The sequence below is a fragment of the Phyllostomus discolor genome, chromosome X (genome assembly GCF_004126475.2).
Source record: "Phyllostomus discolor isolate MPI-MPIP mPhyDis1 chromosome X, mPhyDis1.pri.v3, whole genome shotgun sequence".
NCBI lineage: Eukaryota > Metazoa > Chordata > Mammalia > Chiroptera > Phyllostomidae > Phyllostomus > Phyllostomus discolor.
Window position 1 is genome coordinate 48,390,833 of NC_050198.1, and position 13,905 is coordinate 48,404,737.

Consider the following 13,905-nt stretch of genomic DNA (forward strand, 5'->3'; position numbering starts at 1 on the left):
ATTTTTATCTTGTTTTATCGACATGGAATACTTCTATGCTAATGGTTATTATGCTTACAATATTAAGTCATGAAATATCTCTAACAATTTTATTATTCTTCATTGGCCTTAAAAACCTTGGTGTTAACAATGTCCTTGTTCTTCGATCTTCATGGGAAATTAGCTTATGTCAAAGTGTTAGTATATTATATCTCTGCTAGAATTTCCCCAATCTAATTTTTGAAAATTCAATGTATTGTCATTGTCTTTATTATTAGCCTAGCAATAATCTTTAATGATTTTGTAAATGTGATGGATATACATTTGGAAAGAAGGGAGGAAATAACACTGATTGAATATTGACTACATGCTTTAGGTGCATATCTCATTTAATGCTCTCAATACCAAAAAAGGAAAATATCAAACTGTTCCACTTCATATTTAATAAATTGATCTTAGAGATGTTAAAAAACATCAACAAGTTTCCACAGATATCAAATGATGAATCTATGACTCAAACTGCTATAGTCTTACTCCAAAATCCAGGTTTTTAACAAATGTGCACACTGCTTTCTAGTAGTTGAAGCTAAGAAAGTAGTTATAGATCATTTTGAGTGTTTATTATCTACCAGCCACTGTGCTAATGACTTTGACTTCCTTATCCCATTAATTGTTAAAACCTATGAAGTAGGTACTTATATCTCCATTTTAAAAATGAGAAAACAGACAGAAACAGAAGCTCCTGGGCCTGGAAGACCATTCTAGACCTTGCCTTATCTAACTCTTCACCTGGCTTGTGTTTTTGTATCCTTCATAATATTTTGTTATGACCTGGTTGTCTCTGTGTATGTTTTTTTCTCGTGCTTCGACGAACCATCCACAGTGTTCCATGCTCGCTGCAGGCAGGTGGACACGCATCATGAACAAGCACAAATAAGCTTCATGCCAGCACTTTGGAAAGAGATGGCAGCTTTACTCTAGGCAGCATTTTTCTCTGCTTCTGTGAAGAGGAGGGAAACTTGCGGATCGGTGGAGAAACAGAGCAGGTGAACTGGCTTGCCAGGTCGCTTTTGAAAGCAGGACATCAAGGATTGTTGTGATCATGGAAGAACCAGACGAGTAGGGGGAAGCTGTGAACACCAGGATACACGAAGGAGATCGCATCACTGAATCTCACAAATATTCTACCACAGAAGTTCACACCATAATTACAGGGAATCAGAACAGATCAAATTAACAAGCAAGAAGAAAAAAGAAGAAACACACGAACAATGAGAAAACAAAGAAACAACCCCCAACTGAAGGGAAATGAGGAAGCCTCAGGAAAAATGCTAAATGAAATAGAGGCAACTCAACTATCAGATAGTGAGTTCAAAACAATGATTACCAGTAAGTTCAATGAACTCACATTGAGTTTTCAGAAATTAGAGGGAAACTACATCAATCTCACAGCAAACTATATAAACATGAAAAAGGAAATAGAAACCCTCAACAAAGGTCAAAAGGAAATGAAGAATACAATTTCTGAACTGAAGAACACAGTAGAAGGAATAAAAAGCAGGATCAATGAAGCAGAAGATCGGATTAGCGAGCTGGAGGAAAAAGTAGAAAACAACATCCAGAAAGAGCAAGAAAAGGAAAAGAGGCTCAGAAAGAATGAAGAGGGATTAAGAGAAATGCAAGACAATATGAAACATAATAATATCCGTATACTAGGGATACCAGAAGGAGAAGAAGAAGAGCAAGGGATCGAAAACCTAGTTGAACAAGTAATGAAGGAGAACTTCCCTAATTTGATGAGAGAAAAAGTCACACAAATCCAGGAAACACAGAGAGTCCCAATTAAGAGGAACCCAAAGAGGCCCACCTCAAGACACATCATCATTAAAATGGCAAAATTTCAAGACAAAGAGAGAAGCTTAAAGGCAGCAAGGGAGAAAAAGGAAGTAACATACAAGGGAGCCCCAATAAGGCTAACAGCTGACTTCTCAATGGAAACACTCCAAGCCAGAAGAGAATGGCAAGAAATACCACAGGTAATGAGAACCAGAGGGCTGCAACCAAGGCTGCTATATCCAGCAAGGCTCTCGATCAAGATAGAAGGCCAAATAAGAAGCTTCCCAGACAAAAGAAGTCTAAAAGAATACACCTCAACCAAACCAGCTCTGCAAGAGATCCTAAAGGGACTGCTTTAAGGAAGGGAAGGAAAAGAGAGAGAGAGAGGAACACACGTACATAAAAGAAAATGAATAAGTACCTATCAATAATAACCTTAAACGTAAATGGATTAACAATCAAAAGACACAGAATAGTTAATGGATAAGAAAAAATGACCCACATATCTGCTGTCTACAAGAGACCCACCTCAGGATAAAAGGCCTACACAGGCTGAAAGTGAAGGGCTGGAAACAAATCTTCCAAGCAAATGGACAGGAAAAAAAAGCCAGGGTAGCAATACTCATATCAGACAAAATACACTTCCAAAAAAGGTCCATAAAGAGAGACCCAGAAGGTCACTTCATAATACTTAAGGGAAGAATCCATCAAGAAGACATAAATATTGTAAATATATATGCACCAAACATAGGAGCACCGAAATACATAAAGAAAATCTTAGAGGACTTCAAGAAAGATATGGACAGCAACACAATTATAGTGGGAGATTTCAACACCCCACTATCAAAAATGGACAGATCTTCTAAACAAAATATCAACAAAGATATTGTGGCATTGAACAATACCCTTGAGGAAATGGACTTTACTGATATATACAGAGCCCTCCATCCAAAAGAAGCTAAATACACATTCTTTTCAAATGTACACGAACATTCTCAAAGATAGACCACATGATAGGACACAAAACAAGCCTCAAGAATTTCAAGAAAATTGAAGTCATACCAAGCATGTTCTCAGACCACAAGGGACTGAAGCTAGAAACCAACCCTAGGGAAAAAAACCAAAAACACTCAAAATCATGGAGATTAAATAGCATGCTATTAAACAATGAATGGGCCAAGAATGACATTAGGGAAGAAATCAAAACATTTCTGGAAACAAATGAAAACGAACTCACAACAACCCAAAACTTATGGGACACAGCCAAGGCAGTCCTGAGAGGGAAGTTCATAGTGATACAGGCCCACCTAAAAAGGTTGGAAACATTCCAAACAAACAACCTAACCCTACGTCTACAAGAACCTGAGGAACAACAACAAAGGCAGCCCAGAGCAAGCAGAAGGAAGGAAATAACCAAGATCAGAGCAGAATTAAATGACATAGAGAGTAAAAGCACAATTCTAAGGATCAATGAATCCAAGAGCTTGTTCTTCAAAAAGATAAACAAAATCAGCAAGCCCTTAAGCAGACTCATCAAGAAAAAAAGAGAGAAGACCCAAATAAACACAATCAGAAATGAAAGAGGAGAGATTACAACAGATACCACAGAAATACAAAGGATTGTAAGAAATTACTACAAAGAACTGTATGCCAAGAAATTTGAAAACCTAGATGAAATGGACAAATTTCTAGAAAAATATAATCTTCCAAAACTCAATGAAAAAGAAGCAGAAAGCCTGAACAGACCAATAACAACAAATGAGATTGAAGCAGTAATCAAAAATCTCCCAACACACAAAAGCCCTGGACCAGATGGTTTCACAGGAGAATTCTACAAAGCATTTAAGGAAGAACTAACACCTATCCTTCACAGACTATTCCAAAAAATCCAAAAAGATGGGAGACTTCCAAACTCTTTTTATGAGGCCAACATCATCTTACTTCCAAAACCAGATAAAGACACAACAAAGAAAGAAAACTACAGGCCAATATCGCTGATGAACATTGACGCTAAAATCCTCAACAAGATACTGGCAAACCGCATCCAACAGTACATTAAAAAGATCATACACCATGACCAAGTGGGATTCATTCCAGGGATGCAAGGATGGTTCAATATTCTCAAGTCAGTAAATGTAATACATCACATAAACAAAAGCAAAGACAAAAGCCACATGATTATATTAATTGATGCAGAAAAAGCATTTGACAAGGTACAGCACCCATTCATGATAAAAACGCTCGGCAAAGTGGGAATAGAGGGAACATTCCTCAACATAATAAAGGCCATATATGAGAAACCTACAGCCAGCATCACACTCAATGGGCAAAAATTAAAATCTTTTCCACTAAGATCAGGAACAAGGCAATGCTGTCCACTTTCACCACTTCTGTTCAATATAGTACTGGAAGTTTTAGCCACAGCAATCAGACAAGAAAAAGAAATAAAAGGCATCCAAATCGGAAAGGAGGAAACAAAACTGTCACTGTTTGCAGATGACATGATAGTGTACATAGAAAATCCTATAGACTCTACCAAAAAACTGCTTGACCTAATAAATGAATTTGGCAAAACAGCGGGATACAAAGTCAATATCCAGAAATCAAAGGCATTTCTGTATACCAACAATGAAACAGCAGAAGCAGAGATCAAGGAAAAACTTCCATTTGAAATAGCAAAAAGAAAAGTAAAATATCTAGGAATAAACCTAACCAAAGAGGTAAAAGACCTGTATTCAGAAAACTATATAACACTCAGGAAAGAAATCAAGGAAGACACAAACAAATGGAAACCTATACCGTGTTCATGGATTGGAAGAATTAATATCATCAAAATGTCCATACTATCCAAAGCAATTTACACATTCAATGCAATTCCTTTTAAAGTACCAATGGCATATTTCACAGATATAGAACAAACACTTCAAAAATTTATATGGAATCATAAACGACCCCGAATAGCTGCTGCAATTTTGAGAAAGAAGAGTAAAGTAGGAGGGATCACAATATCCGACACTAAACTATACTACAAGCCACTGTAATCAAAACAGCCTGGTACTGGCATAAAAACAGGCACATAGACCAATGGAACAGAACAAAGAGCCCAGAAATAAGCCCAAGTTTCTATGCGCAATTAATATTTGACAAAGGAGGCAGCAACATAAAATGGAGTAAAAATAGCCTCTTCAACAAATGGTGTTGGGAGAACTGGACAGCCACGTGCAAAAAAATGAAACTTGAGCACCAACTCACACCATATACAAAAATAAATTCAAGGTGGATAAAAGACTTAAATATAAAAGGTGACACCATTAAAGTCCTGGAGGAGAATGTAGGTAGGAAAATCTCAGATATTTCATGAAGAAACTTTTTTACTGACGTGTCCCCTAGAGCAAGGGACATAAAGGAAAGAATAAACAAATGGGACCTCATCAAAATTAAAAGCGTCTGCACAGCCAAAGAAAACAGTACCAAAATTAAAAGAGAACCAACTGTATGGGAAAACATATTTGCCAATGATACCTCAGACAAGGGTTTAATCTCCAAAATATATAAAGAACTTACAATACTGTACTCTAAGAAGACAAGGAATCCAATTAAAAAGTGGGCAAAGGACTTGAACAGACACTTCTCTTAGGAGGACAAACAGAAAATCCAAAGACACATGAAACAATGTTCAATATTGCTAGCTATCAGAGAGATGCAAATTAAAACCACAATGAGATACCACTTCACACCAGACAGAATGGCCATCATAAACAAAGCAACAAACAACAAGTGTTGGAGAGGTTGTGGAGAAAAGGGAACCCTAGTGCACTGCCTGTGGGACTGCAGACTCGTACAACCACTATGGAAAGCAGTATGGAACTTCCTCAGAAAAATAAAAATGGATCTGCCTTTTGACCCTGCAATTCCACTGCTGGGACTCTAGCCTAAGAATACTAAAGCACCAATTCAAAAGAACCTATGCATCCCAATGTTCATAGCAGCACAATTTACAATAGCTAGATGCTGGAAGCAACCAAGATGCCCATCAGTAAATGAATGGATCAAAAAACTATGGTACATTTACACAATGGAATTCTATGCAGCAGAAAGAAAGAAGGAGCTCCTACCCTTTGGAACAGTGTGGACGGAGCTGGAAAACATTATGCTAAGCGAAACAAGCCAGTCAGTGAAAGACAAATACCATATGATCTCACCTTTAACAGGAACCTAAATAACAAAACAAAGAAACAAACAAAATGTAACCAAAGACACTGAAATAGAGAACAGGCTGACAGTGACCACAGGGGAGAGTAGAGGGAATTTAAGGGGACAGTGGGAAGGGTTCACAGGAACAAACTTAAAGGACACATGGTCATAAACTAAGGGGAGGGCGGTAATGGGAGGGAAGTGGGGAGGGGTGGGAGGGAGGAATGGATTGGGAGTAAAAAGGAGAAAACTGTATTTGAACAATGATTAAAAAATAAATTAATTAATTTTAAAAAAGCAAGACTAAAATGTTAGACAGAAAATGTCTTTAAAAAGTAAAATAAAGTTTTTGGCTTTATCATGATAAAAAAATGAGAAAACAGACTAGTGATGTTAAATAATTTAATTCACACAGTTAATAAGGGAAGGAACCAGAATAATTTTTAAAAGATTTTTATTTACTTACTTTTAGAAAGAGGGAGAGTGAGAGAGAATGAAAAGGAGAGAAACATCACTGTGTGGTTGTCACTGGGGACCTGGCCTGCAACTTAGGCATGTACCCTGACTGGGAAACGAACCAGTGACCCTTTTGTTTGCAGGCTAGTGCTCAATCCACTGAGCCACACCAGCCAGGGCTGGACCAGAATAATTCTTATACATCTATCATTTTTTCTGTGCCATTTAGATAACACAGCCTATGAGTGTGAAAAAGGAGTAAAGAATCACTTTGCAATGATAATTTGATTTGGCATGTATGTGCATAATATCACATATCAAAAACTATGAGCAACATTACTCTTTTGTTCTTAAGGTTACTGACCAGTTATGGTGGAGAAGGGAGCAGAGCATTTCTGATATGCCAAGAAGCCCTTTGTGAAGACAGAAGCCATTAAATGAATCAATAAGGTTAAGAACAGAAGTGTTCAACCAGAAAAGAGTTTAATAATTTGTTGACTGAGATGACACTAGACAGTTCATGAACTTGAGTCCTGATGTATATAATCTTTTACTTTGTACTTGTTTTGGAGATTTTTTAAATGAAAATTTAAAACAGTGATGCAATGAATTACTTTGTAATGACACATGAGCTATGTTATCAAACTATATAAAAGATAAAGTATATACAGACAGAGAGTTATTATTTTGGATCCCAGCTTTATTGATTCCTAGATGTGTAAAGCTGGTCAATATAATTGAACTCTTTGAGCCTTAGTCTATTTGTCTTTAAAATGAGGCTAACCATACCTATCTCACAGGGTTGTTGTGGGCCTCTAACATTTAAATATGCAAAGCACCTAGTCCTACATGTGGCACATAACAATAACTCAATATATCTCTGTACCCTTTGCCTTTTCCTTAAGAATCATTATTTAAAATTAATCTCCATACAGGAGGTTCCTTAAAACATTAAAAATGTAACTGTTTTATGACCTACCAATTCCACTTCTGGATACATATCTGAAGAAACCCAAAACACTAATTTGAAAGAATATATGCACCCCTGTGTTCATTGAAGTGTTACTTACTTACAATAGCCAAGATGTGAAAGAAGCCCAAGTGCCCATTAATAGATCAGTGGACAAAAAAAGTTGTGGCAAAGTGTATACAATGGAATATCACTTGGCCATAAAAAAGAACAAAATTTGACTGGACCTAATCAAGGCCATCCTCCCTGCATTGTCAGCCAACCAGGGAGTGCAGCTGCTTGCACAGATCTTCAACTTTAACAATAACAGGCTGCCACAGCAAAGGATGAATGGAGCTCTGGGAAAGGTGCTGTATTTGAAGAATGATATAATTTTTAAGCAAACCTTTCCCCTCTTAAGGCTCAAGACTTCAGGAGAGAATCCCATCTGTTCTTTAGGTGGCATTTTTCTGAGTACCAGTTGGTACTACAGGACAAAACCCACCCATGGCATTGGAAGATACAAGCACCTAATTAAAGAACAAGAGCCCAAGAAGAAGAAGGGAAAATGGAAGTGAGACCAATTAATTTGGGGACAGATTATAAGTATGGGGTTTCAAACATTCACCTGAATGCCTATGACATGGCCCTGTCAGAGACTTACGCCCAGTATGTTCACAACCTCTGCAACTATCTCTCCATTAAAATGGAGGAAAGTTATGCAATGCCCACCAAAACCATGGGGGTGTTATGGCTACAGGACCAAGGCAAAAAAAAATGTTCCTTGATGAAGTTCTTAGCACCCGTGAGCGAGTGATTCAGATAAGTGGTTTGAGTGCTACATTTGCAGAGATTTTCTTGGAAATAATCGAAAACAATTATCCTGAAGGAGTCAAATTGTCAGTGAAGGAGCACTCTGAATAAGACTTCAAGGGAAGGTTCAAAGCTTGGCCAGAACTGGAACTGTTAGCCACATTGAACTAGCTCATCACAGACCCTTTCATGCCAGCACTGGTGATACTGAGTACCAAGGGGAAGAATTTGCTGCATGGTCAAAGTTAAGCCGGAGACCCTGACCCTTCGATATAAGTGTGAATCTCCATCAGCAGGAATGCCTCCTCTCTGTGGAGGAGTGCTTGACAATTGTCACCACTTTCTTTGGAGCCAACCATAGGTATTCTCCATCTAATAAAAATCTGCTGATGAAAAAAAAAATACCCTTTGCAACAAGCATAGTGGATATTATGCTAAGTGAAATAAGTCAGTCAGAGAAAGACAACTACCATATGATTTTACTTATATGTGGAATCTAAAGAATGATATAAACAAAGAAACAAAACAAAACAAACAGACTCATATATGTAGAGAACAGACTGATGGTTACTAGAGAGAAATCACGTTATGGGGTGAAAAGGTGAAGGGATTAAGAAGTACAAATTGGGCACTGACTGGTGTAGCTCAGTGGATTGAGCTCAGGCTGTGAACCAAAGGCTCGTCAGTTCAATTCCCAGTAAGGGCACATGCCTGGGTTGCGGGACAGGTCCCCAGTACAGGGTACAGGAAAGGCAACTACACACTGATATTTTACTCTCTCTGTTTCTCTTTCTCTTCCCCTGTCTCTAAAAATGAATAAATAAAATCTTTAAAAAAAAAGAAGTACAAATTGGTAGTCACAAAATAGTCCTAAGGATGTAAAATACGGCATAAAAAATATAGCCAATAATATTGTAATAACTATGTATGGTGCCAGGTGAGTACTGGAAATAGCAGGGAACACATGTAAATATATGATTGTCAAACCACTATTCTGTATGCCTGAAACTAATACAAAATAATATTGAATGTAAACTGTAATTGAAAATAAAATAAATTCATCTTCAATAGCAAAGATTATTTTTTAAGATTTGAGAAATATAAATTTTACATGTATTGATTATTAGCAATGGTTTTATATTATTTTACCATTTCTACTTTGTTAGGAAGTTGTGGCTACCCCAGATCCTGTGCTTCTTAATAACATGTGCAGAAATTGACTCATACAAAATGGATTACTTTGTGTCTGACTTAATAAGAGTTGGACAAAATTGTTACTGCATACTTTTGTCCCACTTGTATTGAATGTCAACTGCAATTGAAAAACTAAAATTAAAAAGGAAAAATTGTTACTGCATTTTAATTCATTTACTCTTTTGTTTTCTTTTCATACTACTTGGCAGAATTGCTAAATGACACTTAGAAAAGTAGAAATACATGGGAAAATAAATAAGTTAAATAAGCAAACATCCAGAATTGCTTGGCAACTTTACAACTGACCAATTAACCTTCACACACTCTGATAATACTACAGAGTTAAAGAAGCAACTCTATGTGCTTTCATGAAGCTGTCCAGTTTGCTAATGCATGTTCCTAAAATGAAAATTAAAAAGAACCACACACATACTAATTGTCTTTTTCCTTCCAACAATACAGCTACTCAGACCTTCTTCTTGAAGTCCATTTTTGTAAATGTAGTGTTGACCAAAAAGCATCTGGAGATGGGAGGATGGAGAAAGCTTGTATTGTTTATTGACTATCAGAGGACGTTTCCTTCAAGTGACCTAAGTAAGGCATGTTCGAGTGCTATCATAAAAGCCACATTTTAAAGGGGTGAAGTCATCACAAGTGCTGCCTAAGAGTGTGCTGGTGCCAAAGACTATCCTCAATAGCATTTCCAGATTTGCTTTTTTGAAAATTCAAAGATTTTTTTAGAAAACATAAATCAAGAGTGAACGAAGCAAAGGTTCAGCAGTTCATTTCCATCCATTGCTACCCTTCATCTTGGAACTCAATTTCTGAGCCAGGTTGCTGTTTGGGGCTAAAAGAAGAGAAAACAGAGATGAGGGGGGACACATACAGGACCAAAAATACAATAAAGAAACAAGCTGCACACAGGTATAATCATCAGTAAAACTAAGCAAGAAAAAGCAGGGGAGGAGGAAAGTTACTTAAAATCAGGGAAAGTGAGGAAAAGTTCATTAAAATTGGTATACAGCAAAAAAAATAACTTGCATTTTATAGATGAATGCCTTTTACTTTGGAATTAGAATTCTATAAAGTCAAACAAAGAACCACAGTTAATTCCCTGAGAGACTCCTATTTCAACTTGGATTGGCTTTAACAATAAAATAATGTACAAATTCAGAAAGCACCACACAAATGAAAAAAAAAAAAAAAACAGTACAAAAGCCTTTCGTAGGTGAACATGGCAGCCTTATATGAAGGGAAAATGAAAATCTTTTCATGCAATTGCTCTTTACTCCAAGTTCTACTAATCCTGACCTTTCATGTTTTGTTATACATCAAATGCAGATTAAATGAATACAAAATCACTGGGCATTGGATTTTAGAGAAAGGAAAGGCTAATTTGGAATGCTTTTGGTTGGTTAGAACCATTTAAGTGGAGATGGTGCTTAGTAATTGTTCAGACAACAAAGTGAGTATAAGCTTTCTCCTCTATCATGAGGTTGTTGGCACACTTTGTTCTCAGAGGGAAAATATCTCTCCATATTGAAGAAAGAAGATGTACTTACATTGGATCCTAGTGGGAGCTTGGCCAATAGAGGCCTGTTTGTTTCTGGGAAATATAAACAATTCCCAATGTGGAAAGAACATAAATACACATAGAGGCATCATGCCCACTCTCTCTCCTTGCCTGCACCTTTTGTCTCCAAACCTAAGGGACCACATACCATCTTCCTTTCATAGGTCCTTGTTTGACACTCTTAGGCATTTCAGGTTTATCTTGGCCAAGCTGATATTTAATACTCTAAAGTCAAAGAATGTTTGAGCTGGAAGTTATATATAAATAGTGCAGCCAGTCAGCTACTTGCCTGTACCACTTAGGCCCCCAGAACCCCAAAATCTCATGCTTTAAATGATAGGGAACATTAACACAATTAAAATAGCTTGACTAGAACATTCTATTTCCTTTTTCTTTTCAGAAAGAAAAAACATCTATTATGTAAAGTTAGGTTGGATTCTATACAGTATTTGAACTTTATCTATAATCTAACCAATTCAATTTAGTGATCACTAATGAAAATATATCATTCTAAATCCTCATAGGCATTTATGGGTGAATTGAAAGCACTTATTTATTAATTTGTTCCTCCTCTATTTCTTATGATCCTTTCTATCTCCCAAACACATATACCTGGGAAAGAAATAGAGAAAATCAGAAAAAGAACTAGATGAAAGAAAATTAGAAAAAGATGTTAAGAGAGGCTGAAGGTAGTGACTAAAAAGTTCTCCAGAATGAATGAGAGTGAAAGCAGTTGAGATGCCTCTGAAATATTCTTTGTTAGCACACAAAACAGAGAATGGGTGTTGTGTACTTGGAAGTGGATAAACAATACTTATGTCTCTATCTCTACCTCTTCACAATCACCTAAAGATTGAAATGTGCTACACATTAAAGATGTCTAGCTGTGCTTTAGTTACAATATATTTCCTTTGATGTCAATCTTTTTAGTGTCTGAATTCACTCAAATTAAGAGTAAGAACTGGGATTGACTTAAACAGAAACCATAATACTCAGAGTTCAGGCTGTTTCCAGGAATAGAAGAGTGGAAAAACACATTAACACTATTCAAGGTGAAACAAAATACAGTAGTGGTCCACTTATCCAATCATCCAGCATACAGCTATATACAGAAAGGCCTAAAATTTCACCTGGTAGTAAAAAGTATGTCACCTTAAGCCCTCATGGGTAGATGATTATGTGAAAAGTAAAAAAGCAGTTTACAAAGGTTATATCAAGGCATGAAAATGAATGATGACAGTGGAAGAGGAAAATGTGCAAATAAATATTCAGGCTCCAAGCTCAACAAACTGTGGTTAACTATGGGAAAGAACAACAGTTGGTTAGTCTTCAATAGCCCCAGGGCATCCCCCAATAATACACAGTGTTATAATTACATTCAGAATGCTGCTTCTGCCCCTACCCCCATGTATGATACTACTTGGCTAGTAGCATCCTACTGTTGTGAGCTCTCCCCTCCTTGAGCTACAAGTTTCAGATAATATAAACTGAAATACCTTCCCTTTACTGAGTTCACTTTAAAGCAGCTTTATTTTTTGTAATTTAAGAACTTTTTTAAAATGATTTTTTAATTTTAATTGTTGTTCAAGTACAGTTGTCTGCCTTTTACTCCCATCCCGGCCCACCCCCCAGCCCTCCCCACCTCCCTCCCGTTTCCACCCCCCTTGTTTTTGTCCATGTATCCTTTATACCTGTTCCTGCAAACCCTTCTTCTTCTCCCCTGAAATTCCCTCCCCTCTCCTTTAAGGCAGTTTTCCATGACTGACTTGCCACTCAAAAAAGGGTTAGGGCTCCTCTTACATGTTCTCATTGTATTCTAAATTTCCATTCTAAGCACCTATCAAAATTGTAATTAAATAAGTATTTGTGTAATTATTTTATTAACCCATACATTTATTCAGCTGAAACATATTTATTGATCATCTACTCTAAGCATGCACTGTGCTGGGCAGTAGTGTATGAGAGTGAACTCAACAGACTTGGGCCCTGTTCTCTTGAAGTATCGGAAGAGAAGGCAACTGATTGCACAATTTATTATTTAGGCATAATTATTTCATGACAACCTCTTTTGCGAGGCTATAAACACAATGAGGCAGAAAAGTTTTATCTTGCTCAGTCTTGGAGGGTTCTCAGTGGGAACCAGCTAAGAAAGATTTTGCTTCAATTCAAAGCATTTCTTGGGGTTCTGAGGTAGGCAATGAGGCTGTTTTGTAAGTTTTCACAAGGCAACACATCAGGCTACCCCCACTACAGCCAAGGGAAGTTGGCTTCCCAAGTTCTAGAGGTTCAGTCAGTGAGCTAGATCAGTAAGCTAGATCAGTCAGTGAGGGTACTGACAAGGGGCACCATGTATGGAATCTGGAATTTACTGAGCCCTGACTTTGTTGCACTCGTAAATTCTCAGGACTGACTCTGTGGTCCAGGAGATGTAACAGTAGTAGTTTTGCAGTATTTTAGGGCCTCACCACAGAAAAAGAACAGCTTCAACAGCTACAGGTAAAGAGTTCAGAGAGAATAAATGTGGGCTCCCAAGAAAAGAAAAGGAAATTTGGATAAGCCCCACAGCACGCTGAGGCTTGGGTTCTGAGGTTCACCAGGAGTGGTTTTCTTCTTTCAGCATAATTTATAATCTAGCAGTAGGTCAAGTGGGGAATAGTTAACTGCATGGCATGACCCTTCAATGATTTAATAAAATTCTTACCATCACCGTTGCTGATCTAAAAATTATTTCTGGTTTCAATCACAGCTAAATTCACATGTGTAACACAAATATTACTAGCTGCCCCAGAATGCAATGGGAAGTTCCAGGGTCATGATCTGTCTGTTTATATCCTGGAGTGGGTTAGTTCTCAGGCTATATATAGTATTTTTTTATTTAAGAAGTTTATTTTTTATTATTAATATAAAACAA

The 13,905-nt window shown here is 37.1% G+C and overlaps 1 pseudogene; it reads left to right on the top strand.

Moving 5' to 3' along the window:
* The first annotated feature begins 7,691 nt into the window (after positions 1 to 7,691).
* LOC114505377 lies at positions 7,692 to 8,614 on the top strand (annotated as a pseudogene).
* The last annotated feature ends 5,291 nt before the right edge of the window (positions 8,615 to 13,905 follow it).